Raw genomic sequence first — 15,611 nt, 5'->3', positions numbered from 1 at the left:
TGGCTCCCTCCCTGTGGAACATCATCCCTGCAGAGAGAAGACTGGCCCCCACCTTAATACTCTTCCAAAAGGCCTTGAAGACATGGTTTTGCCAGTGGGCTTGGGGATCCCAGGTGATGCAGAGCACATCAAGTGGTTTGCTTGAATGCATTGTTGCTGCCAGAGGGATGGGGGTGGAGCGGGTTTTGTATTTTGACTGGATGTGCTTATTTGGTGTTTAAATTTTTTACTTTATAGCTGTTTTCTGTATCCTAGTTGTTCAGTATCTAAATGCTTAGTATCTAATTGTGTGATTTTTTTAAAGGGGGAAACTAGCTCTTTTGTTAGATTAAATTTTAGCCTTTTAAAAAATTATTAGGATGCTGGGATTACTTTATATTTGTGAATAGTTTAGAGTTGAGATATGGAATGTTATTTGAATGGGATTATGTTGTTATTTGTGGTGGTTATCTTTGGAATGCCCGGTATTTGGAATGGGTATTGGAGTTTGTCTCTTTTTGTGATGGGTTGTAACTAAGAATCAAGACGTGGAAAGTTGAGTTTTATATTTGTTAATTAATTTCAATATTCTAGAGCTCTGGACTTTTTGCTAATCATTAGATAAGAAGAAGATGTCACCTCTTTGATCTGCTTATTGCTAAGAGATGGTTTATGGGCTGAAGAGTTTTATATCTGTGAATTAAGAGGGGTGAAGAAATTATGAAATGGCTTATGCTTGTGATGAGGGTGAGAAGTTGTTTTCTTAAAAAGGGGGGCTTTTGATTTTTTTTTTGCATTTCTTCTACTTTGTATTATCTTTTATTGTTCTTTTTAAAATCTTAATAACATTATTGGGGAAAAAAGAAATGAATGGAAATTACAGTCTTGACAGCAGAGTTTCTGTGAGAGATAGGCAGTTTTTGTATCACTTCCAGAGTTCAGTTGTCAGAATATGGGATTCTAACTGTCAAGATAAATCAAACTATAGTGCGGTTAGAGTTAGCAAAACATACAAGGTTGAAATAGTTTGCTGAATGAGACCACCTTTTTTATATGAGCAGCTTGAATATGTGAAGGGGAATAAAAAAGAACATGGGAAGAAGATACATAATCTTTTGTGTGTTTGGATGGAAAACTCGGGATAAATAAAGGCATGGCATGTGTGATCAGCAAACGTGCATTCATTACTTTACACCTTTTAAAGGCTTACATGGGATAAGTGTCTTATTTGATTAAAAGTCTACAGAAATGCTACAGAAATGCAGACCCAAAGTAGTTCTATGGCAATAGGTAGTAAGTTTCAGTTTAAATTAAGCATATATAATCATTCAGGTTTTGATTAGGAAAATAAATATGCTTGTTTTTGAGATATTTTGTAACCAAAAATGTCTGCTTGATTACTTAAGTGAAATATTCTCTGTGAGATCAAGCTGCATTGTCTGCTAAGAAGGCTTTTAAATTACTAATTTAAAATATTTTGTTCTGCTGTAATAGCATGTTTCCTCAGGAAACTGGAAGAGATATCCAAAATATTACAATTCAGGATCTGGTACAAAGTGTGTGACTTCCTGTGACAGTAGTTATTGAGCTGGATTACCCACCATGCTAAGCCCTGTTTTCTGAATAAATGACAACTGGCTGGGTTTGTACAACATGATAAACCAGTCTACAACATGATAAACCATAAGCCATAATAGCTGGGTTCACAAATAAGCAAAGCACATCTTATTTTAATGTGATTTGTGAACCCAGCCTCAGTTTAGTCCAAAACAATAAAGCACTGGTAGATGAAATAGAACATGGAAATAAAAGGGTATCTCTTGTTCAGATTGGGCACCTGTGGTACACTTGGTATTGCTGAACTATAGTTCCTAATTATCATGACCAACAGTGAAGGATGTTGTGAGTTCAATAGCTTCTGGATGTCTACAGGGTTTCCATAACTGCTGACGATCCTGCCGCAACCACTTCTGTAAATTAGAACAGTCAGTTCTTTTATTTTGGCCTCTGATTGCATAATAAGATGAGGGAAGGGAAGCATGGCTTTTGGGATTCTTTCCAACCCCTTAAAAATAACTCTGCTATGGGTTATGTGACCAGGAGGGAGCTGGGAGGGTGGCTCAGATTGGAGCAGCCACATTCTGAGCCAATATTTTTGGCTTAGATCTGAGCAGTTGCAGATTTTTTTTCCCTCTGCAGCCTCTAGCTGGATTCAGCCCTTTTTGAACTTGATCTTTGTTTCACTGGTTTCTCTCTCTATGGAAAATTTGGCTCCATTCTCTCTATTTTTCAGTAAAAATAAATTTAATACTTTAATTTATATTTAATTAATTATATAAAATATTTTTTTAAAAATTAAAATCTTCTATTTTTATGTTTTATTGATTTTATTGTAATTTTGTTTGTTGTAAGCTGCCCAGAGTTGTTGAGAGTTGGGCGGCATACAAATTTAAATAATAATAATAATCGTTATTATAAAGTTACCCTGCAGATACTGTCCTTCCTTTCCCCCCTTTATATAATCTCCAGCATTCCATTGGACTGAACATTTTTAAAAAAGAGAATTGAAAGTTTTGCCATATAGGCTATTGGATTTCCAATGTCTGGGCAATCATTTCATGGCTTTGTAAACCACATAGTTACTGAAATCAGAGATGAGAATTATGGCATAGCACTTCCCCCAACTCTGCTGCTGGAGTTTAGCTTCCTTTAAACAAGCCTTTTTGTATCTGACCTGGGAAAATCTGTTTTAATGTTAGTGAAGAAATCAAGCAACTTGGTTGGTTCCTTGATCAAGGAACAGTAGGTTCCTAACGTTGCCAGTTGAAATATACTGTGCAGTGACTTCATTTTGTATTCCTTAATTTTTTTTTTCTGGGAAAAAAAAGATGGATGCAATAGGAAACTGACATTAGAGTATAAATGAAGAATGATGCTGTCTGGTGCCCTTGTAAAATGTTGTGATGAGGCAGGCCGATTGCACTGTCAAAGCGTAATCTAGAAGGAAATTGAATGCTGTCATGTTCCAGTTGAATGAGACTCTGGCAGATGAACTAGATTCACTATCAGAATAATTGAGATTGGCAAGTGGCTGATACATTTTAATAGAGATAAATTAACATGATCTAGAAAATCTGTACTGTGGACAAGTCCCATTGTCGTGAGTACATTTCAGTTTAAATTCTGCATAGGAAATTTGGCTGGATAATGCCAATATTATAACCATTCTTCGTAACACTTTCTATAGAGGTATCAACGTTTGTCGAATTAGCATGGACCCTTAAAGAGGACGAAGTCCTTAGGTAATTTTTTTATAAACCAGAACCTACTTTGTCAGAGGCATGAAGTATTCCTCATACACTCCCGCATACAAGAATGGCTAAAGGGAAAAAAAAAAAACTTAATTCAATTCACACATTTTGAGTATTCCGTGTGATCACCAAGCCTAATTGCTAATTTTGTTGAACGGGTTTTGTTTCTCCGTTGTACTTTTCAGAAGCACTTAATCAGTGTTTCTCAACCTTGGCAACTTTAAGACACGTGGACTTTAACCCTCAGAATTCCCCAGCCAGCATGGGTGCAGAAACACTGCACTTAATTATGTAGAAATTTTCTGGTACGTATGGTAAATGAAAAGCCGTGATGTTGCAGACAGCCGGGGAGGAAAACCTCATGGCTTAGGAAGATACCAAAATACATCTTCTAATATCAAAATGTCACCGTCAGTAAGCGGCTTGCAAGCTTTCGAGCACCGCTTCGCTTAATGAAGAGTTCTGGAGAAATCGGGATCCTGCACTCTGATTACGAAGTTCTGGCTGATCTCAAGAAACGTATCCCCCGACATCCCATTTTGGACCGCATATATTTCCATAAAGCCACGATACTTCTTTTTCTTTTTTTCTTCTCTCTCTGTCTCTCTCTCTCTGTCTCTTTCTCTCTCTGTCTCTCCTAGCACAAACTTCGCCCGGGATTTTCATGAGCCAGTCCTCCAAGAGGCACGGTGGCAGAGGCGAGCGAAGAGCAGAAAAGGTGAATTGTCTAGAGTTGGCCACTGAGAGGAAGCTGCAAAAGCGGGTTTCTTTTAGCTTTGCTTGGCAGCTGCTTCCTGTTTCCGGTTTGCGGCAATAAGTGTCCGTTGCCGCAAGAAGCGCAAAAGGAAGAGTGTGCAAGGCGAGCTTCGCAGCCGCGTGCAGGTGAGGGGGAAAAAAGCCTGCCTTCCCCTCTTCTTGTTTTCTGCACGGGGTGCGGTGTATTTGTCTATACCTTATCTCGCAAAGGTGGAGGCAGGATTAGAGATGTTAGGGCGGGTTTGCCCCATCGTTGGAGAGATCGGGAATGAAGGGGTCTGCCTTCTATTTTTACTTGGGTGGGTGTATTAACCTGGCAGAAACAAACGAAGCGGAGCATTGGGGAGGGGTTGTGGAAATCGAATTGCAGTCGACTTTATCAAGTCTGTCCTGGAATCGTAGCAAGGAAAATTTAGAGAATGTTATCCCCAAAGCAAAAAGTTGATGGAGGTTTTAAGGAAAACTCGATAGCAGTTACTTCTTTTTTCTTTGGTGAACAGATACTGATTTTACAAAATACGGCATGGATCCGAGGATTGTGACGTGGCGTTGTAGGGGGAGTATGAGTTTGAGTTACTCAGGTGGTATCTCTACAAAAAAGTGCTGTAGAGAACTGTTGACAGATAAGCCTATGGAAGGATTTGGCCCTCTTAAAAGGGAGATCTGTGGAAGAAAGATTAATATTGCCTCCTAGGAGGGATAAATGAGATGGCTGATTTATGGAAAATGGTGGATTTTGACTCTTAATATGCAATAAGAAAGGCTGGAGGATTCTGATCTCTCTTTAAGACAAGTGAAATGTCATTTGAAGGATTTTGCCCTATTGCGAAGATAAGAATGGCTCAGACTTCAGAGTCAGAGATAGATGAGTGGTGGAATTTGCCCTACTGAATAAAAGAGGATGTGGGTTTGGGGTGGGAGATGTTGAAGACGAAAGATGGGATGCTCATTTGAGTTTTGCTATACAGTGGTGGTTTGACTGGTGGCACCGAAAAGAGCGTGGGTGAGGAAGGAAAAGATTACTGTGACGGCCTCAAGGAAAAAAAAAAAACTATAGCTGGGCACAGAGCTATGCTTTATATGTAAAGTCCCTGATTTAAGTCCCTAGTTTATCTAGGGGTGCAAAAAATCAGGACAACCACTAGAGGGCAGCAAAGAGTTTCTGTTGGCAGCTATCTCCTGATTCTCTGGAATTTTGCAGCCTGGATATGTAGCCCTAATTTCTCTAGGAAGATTCAGTATAGCAGCTACCTATGGCTAGGATGAGACTGAGGCAGGGCTCTTATCCAGGCATCTTTCCCCCAAAGAAATGATATTTTGAAATTTGCATGCATGCCAGAACACCGTATATTTGGGATGGTTCACCCACATGCTCAAGGATTGCATCCTGCAGCAGTGATTTGGGTGCATGTGAATGGGCTGCTGCAAACTCAGTTCCATAGATAGAACTTTCACAGTGGTCACAGGTAGAAAGTTTTTCATTTTTTTCTGTGTCGGATCCATTCACACCCATAGAGACCAAATATTTGTTTAAAACATTTGGCAGTCAAGGATGAACAGGGCGTCATGCAGTTCACTCACCTCCAAGTTTTGGGCACCATATTTAGATTGTATCCAAATGCTGTCACTGAATTTTAGTTTTTAATATGACAGAAGGTTTAAGCATATTAAACACACAGGGAGTAATAACAATTGTATTTAATTAGCTTAATTTAAATTTAATTAAAATTAACATTTAATAGTCTGATTTTGGGTGACACTACACTTTTGGCCTGACTCACTTCTTGGAGGGTAGAACCCAGCTTCAACGTTTATTGTAGCCTTTGGACTGAAATGCTTTGTACTGATAACATTATCTAGCCATCACAGATTTATACACTTACATAGATAAATCATATCTTCATACTGAACTTTACATAGGCTAAGTAGACCTAGGTCATGCTTCAGTTTTTCTTGTACACTTCGTTATTTCAATCCCTTTTATTACATGTATCTTCTTTCTGATTTCTGTCCAGTATTATCTCATGTCTTTCTAGAACAGTGACACTCAGAACTGACTGTGCTATTATTTTCAGTGGAGACTTGCCAGTTATTGAATACAGCAATTGTATTTCAGTCCCAGAGCCTGGATGCTATGCTTTAGGTTGATAGAAACTAAAATGTCACTGTCCATTTTTGCAGCATAGAACCAGAATCCAGAACTGAAACCTCAGGACTTCTGGGTTGACCTACATAGGATATTATGTCTCTGCATCTATTACATGATAGTAATTTAAAGAAATGAAAATGCTTTTATTTTCCCAGGTTACCAGAAATAAATCTGAGTCTATTGTCATGGTCTCTGACATTGTTTTACTTTGGAAATCAGGGAAGGTTATTTTTTATTCCAACCCAGTGAAATGTTGGAAAGAAATTATCTGTAGGGGCCAGGATAACTCTCTGAAAACTGAACGGAATGGGGCCAAATTGGGTGTGTTTGGAGCAGTTGATAAAAGAATGATTAAGCTTGAAAATGGACTGGATCAGATATGTGGATGTGGAGGAAAAATCCAAAATACATTGTTATGGGAGAGATAGTTGGACAGCATATTGGAATGTTGATGACTACTACTTTCTAAATCCCCATCCTTTTTTCCTTCCAGCCTCTCTCCCAGAGCAAAGCACACATATAAACAAGTATATAGCCACTGCTGGTAAGGAGGTTGGAAAGAATTCCAGAAGCCACGCTCTACATGTTTTATCTACCTTGTTTATTATGGCAACAGTGTGTCAGCATTTAAATTAAATGTTATAGATCTGCATTTGAGAAATGCCAACAGTTACTCAAATTTTTAAACAGCAGCTATCCTTAGTTTAAGAGCCAAGGGTGTTGCCCCATTATTCTATAATAATAATCACAACAGAATTTTTTCCTTCCTCAGTTTCACTTTAGTCTCATCTACTTGTTGAAACTTTGGAATGTTGCCTTCAGTGCAGGGGTCAGCAACTTTTTGAGCTAAGGACACATTTGGAATTTTGAGAACATATGAGGGACCCACTGTCCAACTGGCTACTTTAATGGAAATAGCCAGTCACAAAATAGTCACAGAATAGAAGGCAAAGTGGGTGATTCTCAACCATGCAAGGCGCTTAAGCATGGATGGTAGGGCCTTTGTGATATCCAACAGCATTTCTGGAAATACTGGAGGCTGGTGCTTTATTTTGTAGCATAACCACACTAAACTTTAAAATGTTGGTGGGGCAGGAATCCTGAAGAGAACCAAGTGGGCTTATTGGTGTCAGTGCACTCCAGGTTATCTACTGCTGCCTAAGTGTGTTTCAATTGACACAGCAAGCTATTTTTGCAATAGCTGACCCACTACAGCACTGGAAGATAATTTGATTGGAGATTATTCGATATACTACTCCTTGTGAGCAGTAGAAAGCATCTGTTTATATTAGCAGAGGGTACATGGTGGTATTAGTAGAGGGTACAGGGACATGGTGGCACTGCGGGTTAAACCGCTGAGCTGCTGAGCTTGCTGATCGGAAGGTCGGTGGTTTGAATCCGTGTGATGGGGTGAGCTCCCGTTGCTAGTCCCAGCTCCTGCCAACCTAGCAGTTCGAAAACATGCAAATGTGAGCAGATTAATAGGTACCGCTTCGGCGGGCAGGTAATGGCGTTCCATGTAGTCATGCTGGCCACATGACCACGGATGTGTCTACGGACAAATGCTGGCTCTTCAGCTTTGAAATGGAGATGAGCACCGCCCCCTAGAGTCAGACACGACTGGACTTAATGTCAAGGGAAACCTCTACCTTTACCTTTACTACCAGATGGCTGATTCTGTTATTCCATGCTTACAAATATCATCCTTCCCCAATATGGTGCCTTTCAGATATGTTGTGACTGCAACACCTGGAATTCCCAGCTAGCTTAAGTGCCCTGAGGATTTATGGAATTTAACTCCTAGGATTCCCTAACTAGCTAGGCTGTTGCTGAGAATTCTGGGAGTGGAGTCCATACCATCAGGAGAGTGCCTAGGATGGGAAAGAAAGGTGGCAACCAGAAGACAATTGTATCTCAGGGAGGGAAACTGCATAGGTTGGGTGAGTTAATGTCTTCAGCCTGGGAATATAATCGGATAGTTATAATCTGCTTGTTATATAGCACTTGATAGTATTTTTGATTTCACTTATTTGGAATGTACCTGAATAGTTACTTCTCCCCTGAACACCTGCCAACTCCAACAAGGTCTTACCTTTCAGCCATTTAACAATGCATTTTCTGTACTCTCTGAGCAAAGGCCATCTCTGCCAGGAAGGATGGTTTTCATAAGCAACCTCCTCTACCTTACATAATTAAATCCATAGAACAACATTGTTAAGCTTCATTAAAGGCAGAATCTGGTCAAACGTTGCTTGGAGCCATCCTGCCAGACAAACTGAATGGATGAACTGGGAGGGGGTAGGGGGTGGAGGCTGTGTATTCGACAAAGGGCTTTTGTAGCAAAACTAGCAAGGGATCTATAAGATTTTTTTTATCTTTCCTAAGCAAACCCTGATTCTTTCTTTCTGGGAATAAATAAATCTTGTTTTGTTTATTTGCACACTATGGGGTTCCCTCTCGGTTCCAAATCTAAACTGTAACTTTTAAGGCTTTTTGCCTGTCAGAGCTTGCATTACAAAACACGGTGTTGTGGCTGGAGTTCCAAGCTAGTATTGAAGAGATCTAGCTTTAATTTCCTACTTAGTGATAAAGCCAATAATTACCTTTTAGTCTAACCTACATTACAGAGTTGTTGTAGAATAAACTAGAAGGAAGGCAGCCAGGGAGTGAAACTGTGCACTTTGTCCTGAGCTCATTGAAAGAAATATGAAATGCATTAAAGAAGTAAAGAGTGAGGCTGGTTTTGTATAGCAATTCATATGCTCAGTATTGTAGGAACATGTTGCTTTGTTGCATCCACAGACATTTTTTAAACTATACAAGACTAGTGTATGATAAGCCAAAATCTATTTTTAATTCCCAAGGCAGGTGACTCAGTGTATTTTGAATTGACAGATCATTGGCAGCTTGGAGTTTTTAAAAGTGGCAGTCTTCTGAACAGGGTTGTTCTTACACAGGTGCTTGGTTCCTTGACATTAAAAATCATGGATAGACTCTAAATCTGTTTTAGATAGACACATTCAGCGACTGTCTGTTTAAATAGAAGATCAGTGATCAGAGTCAAATATTGTGTAATAAGTAGTCAATACCCTTAAAATATGGCTCTACCCCCAGGCTCAGTCAGAGCAGGTGATGGATCCCTTCTGTGATGTTTGGGTCTTTGGAAGGTTCCCCCACCCCGGGCTTTTTCTATTTGGTGATGCAATTCTTTGTTTGTAGACACTGTTTTTTTTTATTGTTGTATTCTGTAAGCTGCCCAGAGTTGTGCCAGATTGGGGTGGCCTGTAAATTCCATAAATAAATGAACAAACATGGACTTAGTGAGGTATAAGGAGGCAGAATCAGGAAACTTGGGGAAATTGTGGAGCTGGCAGATATGCATAAAACCTTATTAGGGGAAAAGTCCTCAGAATGAAGAGTGGAATGGAATATCCTGATCTATAGTACTCAGTGCATCAGCCTTTTGATCCATGGCTTGTTAATTACATGTTTACACAGATGGAACATTATTGTGTAATCCTCATTAAAATTTGTGGGAGTTGCACACAAGTCACTATAGTGCAAAAACCTTTCTCCTATTGATTTCAGGGGGAAAGGGGGGAAGGAAATGTAAAATAACTATTGCCGTATGGCAGATCATATTGTATAGCTTCATTTGGTACCAAATCATGTTACACCAGGATTGTAAAAAAACAGTACGTAAAACAACCATAAGTAAGATGTTCGGGTACATTGCATGATGTACAGTTTTTCTGGCCCATGTCATGAGTGCTTAAATCTTACAAGGTCCCATGCATAAAATAGACTGGCCTTAACACACATAAAAATGAAAGGACAGATGGTTTTGTCTTAGTAAAATGCCTTCAGATCTTGGATTAACTGCCCAACCAGGTTTTCTATTAGATCCCTCTAGAAGAAGGGTGTTCTTTCTGTTTCAATCAAACCTTTTCAAGTGATGCTTTCTTTCTGAAAGCTCTGGCATTCAAGAATCTTTAGTTTTTCTTTAGATCAAATTTTTGTGTTCACTTCTGATTTCTTCGGTTGTAGTTCACTTTACGGTTGCTATATGTACTTAGGGCCAGGGAAGTTCCATCTTTAGTTCTGAATGGTATTGCACTCTTTCCTTCAGGACTGGTGCACAATTTAAAGGTCTACTTGGACCCACAACTCCTGCTTGTGGAGCAAGTAGCAGCTGTGGCTAAGAAGGCCTTCACACGACTCCATCTTGTGTACCAATTGTGTCCTTCCTAGACTATGAGGCCCTTCAGACAGTTACTCATGCTTTGGTGACCTCACACATGGATTACTGCAATACAGTCTACATGGGGCTGCCCTTGGAAATCACTTGGAAGCCTCAGCTTGTCCAGAATGCAGCAGCATAGACAAGTATGGGTGTATTTCATCAGACCTATATAACACTTTTGCTCTGTGAGCTGCTCTGGTTACCAGTAGACTTCTGGGTGCAATGCAAATGGCTGATTATTAACTATAAAGACATTCATGGAATAGGGCCTAGTATTTAAAGGCCTATCTGCCTTCTGTGGCTTCTGCCCAGCCTGTATGATTGGACAGAGTTGGCATGCTCCACGCCTCTCCATTAAGCAGTGTCACCTGATGGGACCTAGGAAGTATGCCTTCACAGTGGTAGCAGCTCCCCGCTGGAACACCATCACCCCGATAGATGTCTGGCTCTCATCCTGGCTGTATTCAAAATCGCTCTGAAAACCTGGCTCTTTCCCAGGCCTTGGGTTAGAGTGGGTATTAAGTCCTGCATGTTTGATTGTCTTTTAATGGTGATTTTGTTTCCGGCATGTTGTTTTTTTTAAAAAAGTATTATATGATTGTTTTTACTGTATGCCACCCAGAGTTGCTGTAGAGTTGGGTGGCTGTACGAATTTCTAAAGTAAGTTCAAATCCTCTGGGATCAGTGATTAGAAAAACACTGTTCATGCATTTGTTTCTTTTCAGTTAGCATGTGGCTAGAATTTTTGTTTCCAATTCTGGTTAATATGGACCAGAAATGACTAGTGTTTTTGAATTCACATAGTGTCACATTCCAGGCAAACCACCAGGTGATAGTTGGGAACTAGTGGATGGGTTAAGATGATGGTGCTTACATATCCTTAACCATTGATCACAGCTTATTTATTGATGGCAGTGGCTAGGTCTGAAAAGCCTTACATCATTCCAAAATTCCCATGGTGTCCCAGAGTAAAGCTATTTCAAGGGTTGTAGAAACTGGGAGGAGTTTTAAATGACATACAATTTTCTAGACCTGTCCACTCTTTCCTTGTTAGGTGTCGGACAAACACAGGCGTTGTTGCTTATAAGCCAGTAGTATTCAGTAAACTATAAGAACATAAGAACAATCCAGCTAAATTATGCAAGGAGCGCATCTAGTCCAGGATTCTGCATTATGGTGGTCAACCAGATGTCTTTGGGAAATTCAGAAGTACAGCTAGGAGCTCTCTTCCATTGCCTATTCTCAGTAGCTGGCTTGCTGAGATGTTTTAGAGATTGGCAACAGAAGCATAAGTTAGAGACATCATAAACAAATTCTACTCTTATGATGACAGCTCCTCAGCAAAATACTTACTCCAAGTCTGGAATTGTTCTTTTGCATGGGAAAAACCTGCAAATTTTGTGCAAAACAAGACACTCTTATTTTCTCTTCATGCAGATGTAATTATGCAAATCACTGAAACAAATTTACAAACAGGATTCATTTACATCAATTTAGCTTGACCTGTTCAAATTCAGATTATTGCTATGTGTCTCTACTGTGTGTGTTTTTATTTTTTTATTTTTGGGAACATTGAAAGCTTTGGATGGAGCATGATATATTGACAGGAGGAGAAAGAAAAACAGAGTTAGTGACAACAGTGAATAATAATAGTTAGTTGCATTAGTCAATAAGGGCAGGAAAAGAAACATTCCCTGATATTGCATCTATCTCAACTTATTCAGTCCAGAAAACAGAATTTGTGTGCCAGAATGGTTTTGATGTGAGCCTGCTGTGCAAATAACAGTATAGGTTCATACGCTGAGCTAAACGATGTTTTGTTTTACTGTCGTTCACTGAAGGCCTGGCGTGCTGTGGTCCATGGGGTCACGAAGAGTCGGACACGACTTAACAACCGAACAACAAAAGTTCACTGAATAAGGCACAGTAGCTAAATTCACATGTCACACAAAGCCATAAACCATGGTTTACAACTGACAGTGATCGAGGTTCCACATGCAAAGCTTTTAGTTAATTACCTTTCTAGGTCATTGCTTGATCATGCACAAAAACAATCATTAGAAAAGGGATTAAAATGTTTAAAATCTTGCAAGATCTTCAAATCTTGGGAAATTTTAGTAATCCCACTCCAAGATTTTGGTAGTTCTCTCAGGAGAAACTGTTGTAGTGGTGTATTTCCAGGAAGCGAGGGGAGCAGGGGCACAAAGGTATTGTTTCTGTGTGATGGCCTCCTTTTGGAGGTGTGATTGGCTCCATAGTTAATAGCATTCTAGAAGCTAGGGGTTGTTTTTTTTTAATCCATTCAGTCGTGTCTGATTCTCAGAGACTGCTTGGACAAGTCCCTGCAGTTTTACTGGCAAGTTTTTCAGAAGTTATTTGCCATTGTCTTCTTCCTAGGGCTGGGAGAAAGTGACTGGCCCAAGGTCCCCCAGTTGGCTTTGGGCCTAAGACCAGACTAGAACTCATGGACTCCCAGTTTCTAGCCCGGTCCCCTAACCACTACATCAAAGAAGCTAGTTAAAACTGCGTTATTCCCAAGAGCTTTGGGGTGAATTGTGACATTGTCAAGGTTGTGTTAGGGGATTTTAATTTAACTTAATTTTAACTTTATTCTAAACATTTTATTGTTGTACTTTATGATTTTTGTGAACCTCCAAGAGTTCTGAGATATGGTCTTGTGTGTCTACCTGTATATATACGTGTATGTCTCTCTCTGTGTATATTAAACAAGATTTTGGTGGTGGTGTGAAATTTATTATTATTACATTTTATCCCCCACATTTTTTATATGTAACTCAAGGTGGCGAAGATACCTAATATTCCTGCCTCCTGTTTTCCCCACAACAACAATCCTGTGAGGTGAGTTGGGCTGAAAGAGAATGACTGGCCCAAAGTCACCAGATGGCTTTCACATCTAAAGAAGGCCTAGAACTTACAGTCTCCTGGTTGCTAGGCCAGCACCACCACTACACCAGACTGGTGTTACACTACACTACTCTACACTACAAAGTTTTTTTTTAATCCGCCCAATGATGTCCGATTCTCAGAGACTGCCTAGACAAGTCCCTGCAGTTTTCCTGGCAAGATTTTAGAAGTAGTTTGCCATTGGCTCCTTCCTAGAGCTGAGAGAATGACTGGCCCAAGTCACCCAGCTGGCTTTGTGCCTAAGGAGGGACTCAAACGCATGGTCTCCTGGTTCCTAGCCTGATGCCTTAACCAAAAGATTTAGTAATCTTTTAAATTTGTCATTTTTTAACTTTTAAAATTTAATATTTAAGTTTAGTGGACATCATCTGGAGGTATTATAGATGACTTGGTAACCACAAAATCTCACTGCTCATTTTGTGCCAATTCCAAATTGGGGTAACCATAACATGAAGATGATGTCTGAACCCAAATAGTATAACTAGTAACTCAGAAATATATACTTAATCTCTCCTTAGAAATCCCCATTAGTCAATCTAGGTCCAGAGGCCACAACTCGGGATGGACTTTTTTCATGTTTCTACTTGTTCAAAATAATTTGAAAAATATAGTTCTGAGCAAGAGAGTTTTAGAAGCATGAAAAGGGTCCATTTATTTAAAATAACTCTATGCTGCCCCAATCAAAAAAGACTTGGCAGCTTACATAGAAAAGATAATTTGTAGGAATGTACCCAAGCAAGCTTTAGGGTTCAGTATTCCCATTCATTGTAGTCCCATAGAAAGATTAGAAGCTTTCAGTTTTTTCGTTCAAGTATTGGTCCAGTATTATTTCATCTGAGCCCAGTATAGTTCCTTGATGCTAACTAGCTGTATAAACCAATGCTTGCAATGGTTTGAGTCAATAAAACCTGGACAGGCTAACTGTAGTGTGTCCAAATGTACTGCTCAGCTGTGGTTAAACAATGAAAAAGCCTTCTATCTCCTTGTGTCATGCCTCAGGATATATGACAAGGTCACCCATGAAGCTCACCTAAGGCTCATTTCCATAATGGGAACCATAATTTACTGTTATGTGTGAATGTATCCAATGCCTCCCTTTGTAAGATTCCCTTATCTACTTCAGGGAACCCAGCTGATCTTCGGAAAAACATGAACCTAGGCTGGATGTATTCTCTTTCGCCCCATTGTTTCAGCAGGAAACAGGAACAGGAGACTTTAAGGCTGCAGTGTTATGCATGGCTGTTCCAGCTGAGTTCAGGGCAGCTGACATTTGGGTAAATACACATAAGAGCAGGTGACAAACTAAGAACTTGTTTGCCAAGGGAGGATTGATGCATAAAGGGTGTAACTGAATAGCTGTTGCAACAGAACCAGAAAGGTGCTGACAGTTGCACAGGTGAGGCTGGTCAAAGGGCAAGGTGCAGAAAGGGGGCTTAGGTTTGTTTAAGAGGAGCCACCTGGGCATCCCTTCACAGGAGGATTAGGTGAATCAGTCATAGCAATACCAGTGTGGTTTCGGTCTCTTTTTTTAAAGATTATTTTTTCTCTGCACTCTTGGCAAAAATCCTTATGCTTATATGTTAAATTTTGCAGCGGGAAGAGAAAAAGAGAGGAATCTACATTTTGCAATCACAACAAGCTTTGCAAGAGGGAAACTCTACATTAGTGCATATGGTGCTGTTGTATGTATATGTATTTATTTGCAACCACAGGTCTTAGCAAAGTTCATATAAAGTTACAACAATCCATATCCGTTCACTACATCCCCTCTAATATTGACAGCACTGTTTGTCAACCTCTGCTTTCGTGTCTTCCTTGCAGCCATTGCCAACAGTGCAACTTATGTGGTGCTGTTCACCACTTGTGCTTTGGGTAGGGATGGAGGAGAAGAATGAAAGTAGAACAAGGCTCAAGAGAGGGGGAGTCTGTCAAATCTTGGAGTGTATGTGGGTATGAGAGAATGAGAGAGCAAGGCGCATTCGGCTTTTGCACGATGGTATGCAGGCAAGTTGAAGGCTAGATTATTCAGTCTCTTAAGGATTTGGATCAGGGTTTCTCAACCTGGACCACTTTAAGATGTGTAGACTGCAACTCCCAGAATTCTCTTGCAGTCCACACATCTTAAAGTGGCCCAGGTTGAGAAACCCTGATTTGGATGATGCAATGGCAGCCTTGTTTCTAGGACTTTGGAAATCAGGAGGCTGAGATATTTTAGAGGGAACTGCAATGTAAGACACAGTTAAGACAG

At 40.0% G+C, this 15,611-nt stretch overlaps 1 protein-coding gene across 9 annotated transcripts in view; it reads left to right on the top strand.

The window, feature by feature from the left end:
- Positions 1-4,090: 4,090 nt before the first annotated feature.
- The window catches only part of OSBPL7 (oxysterol binding protein like 7), a 44,723-nt gene continuing 33,202 nt past the window's right edge, over positions 4,091-15,611 (top strand). For 6 of the 9 annotated variants that reach the window (XM_063300767.1, XM_063300765.1, XM_063300764.1 and 3 more), the window contains exons 1-2: positions 6,119-7,500; positions 7,863-8,135. The gene's annotated coding sequence lies outside the window, so the exon portion shown is untranslated. Of the gene's footprint in view, positions 4,173-4,343; positions 4,628-6,118; positions 7,501-7,862; positions 8,136-15,611 lie in introns of those variants that run through there. The other 3 variants (XM_063300766.1, XM_063300761.1, XM_063300762.1) reach the window with 2 other exon arrangements.

This window comes from Candoia aspera, chromosome 4, assembly GCF_035149785.1.
Source record: "Candoia aspera isolate rCanAsp1 chromosome 4, rCanAsp1.hap2, whole genome shotgun sequence".
NCBI lineage: Eukaryota > Metazoa > Chordata > Lepidosauria > Squamata > Boidae > Candoia > Candoia aspera.
Note: the sequence above shows the minus strand (reverse complement) of the source record. Positions and strands in the feature narration are given on the sequence as shown.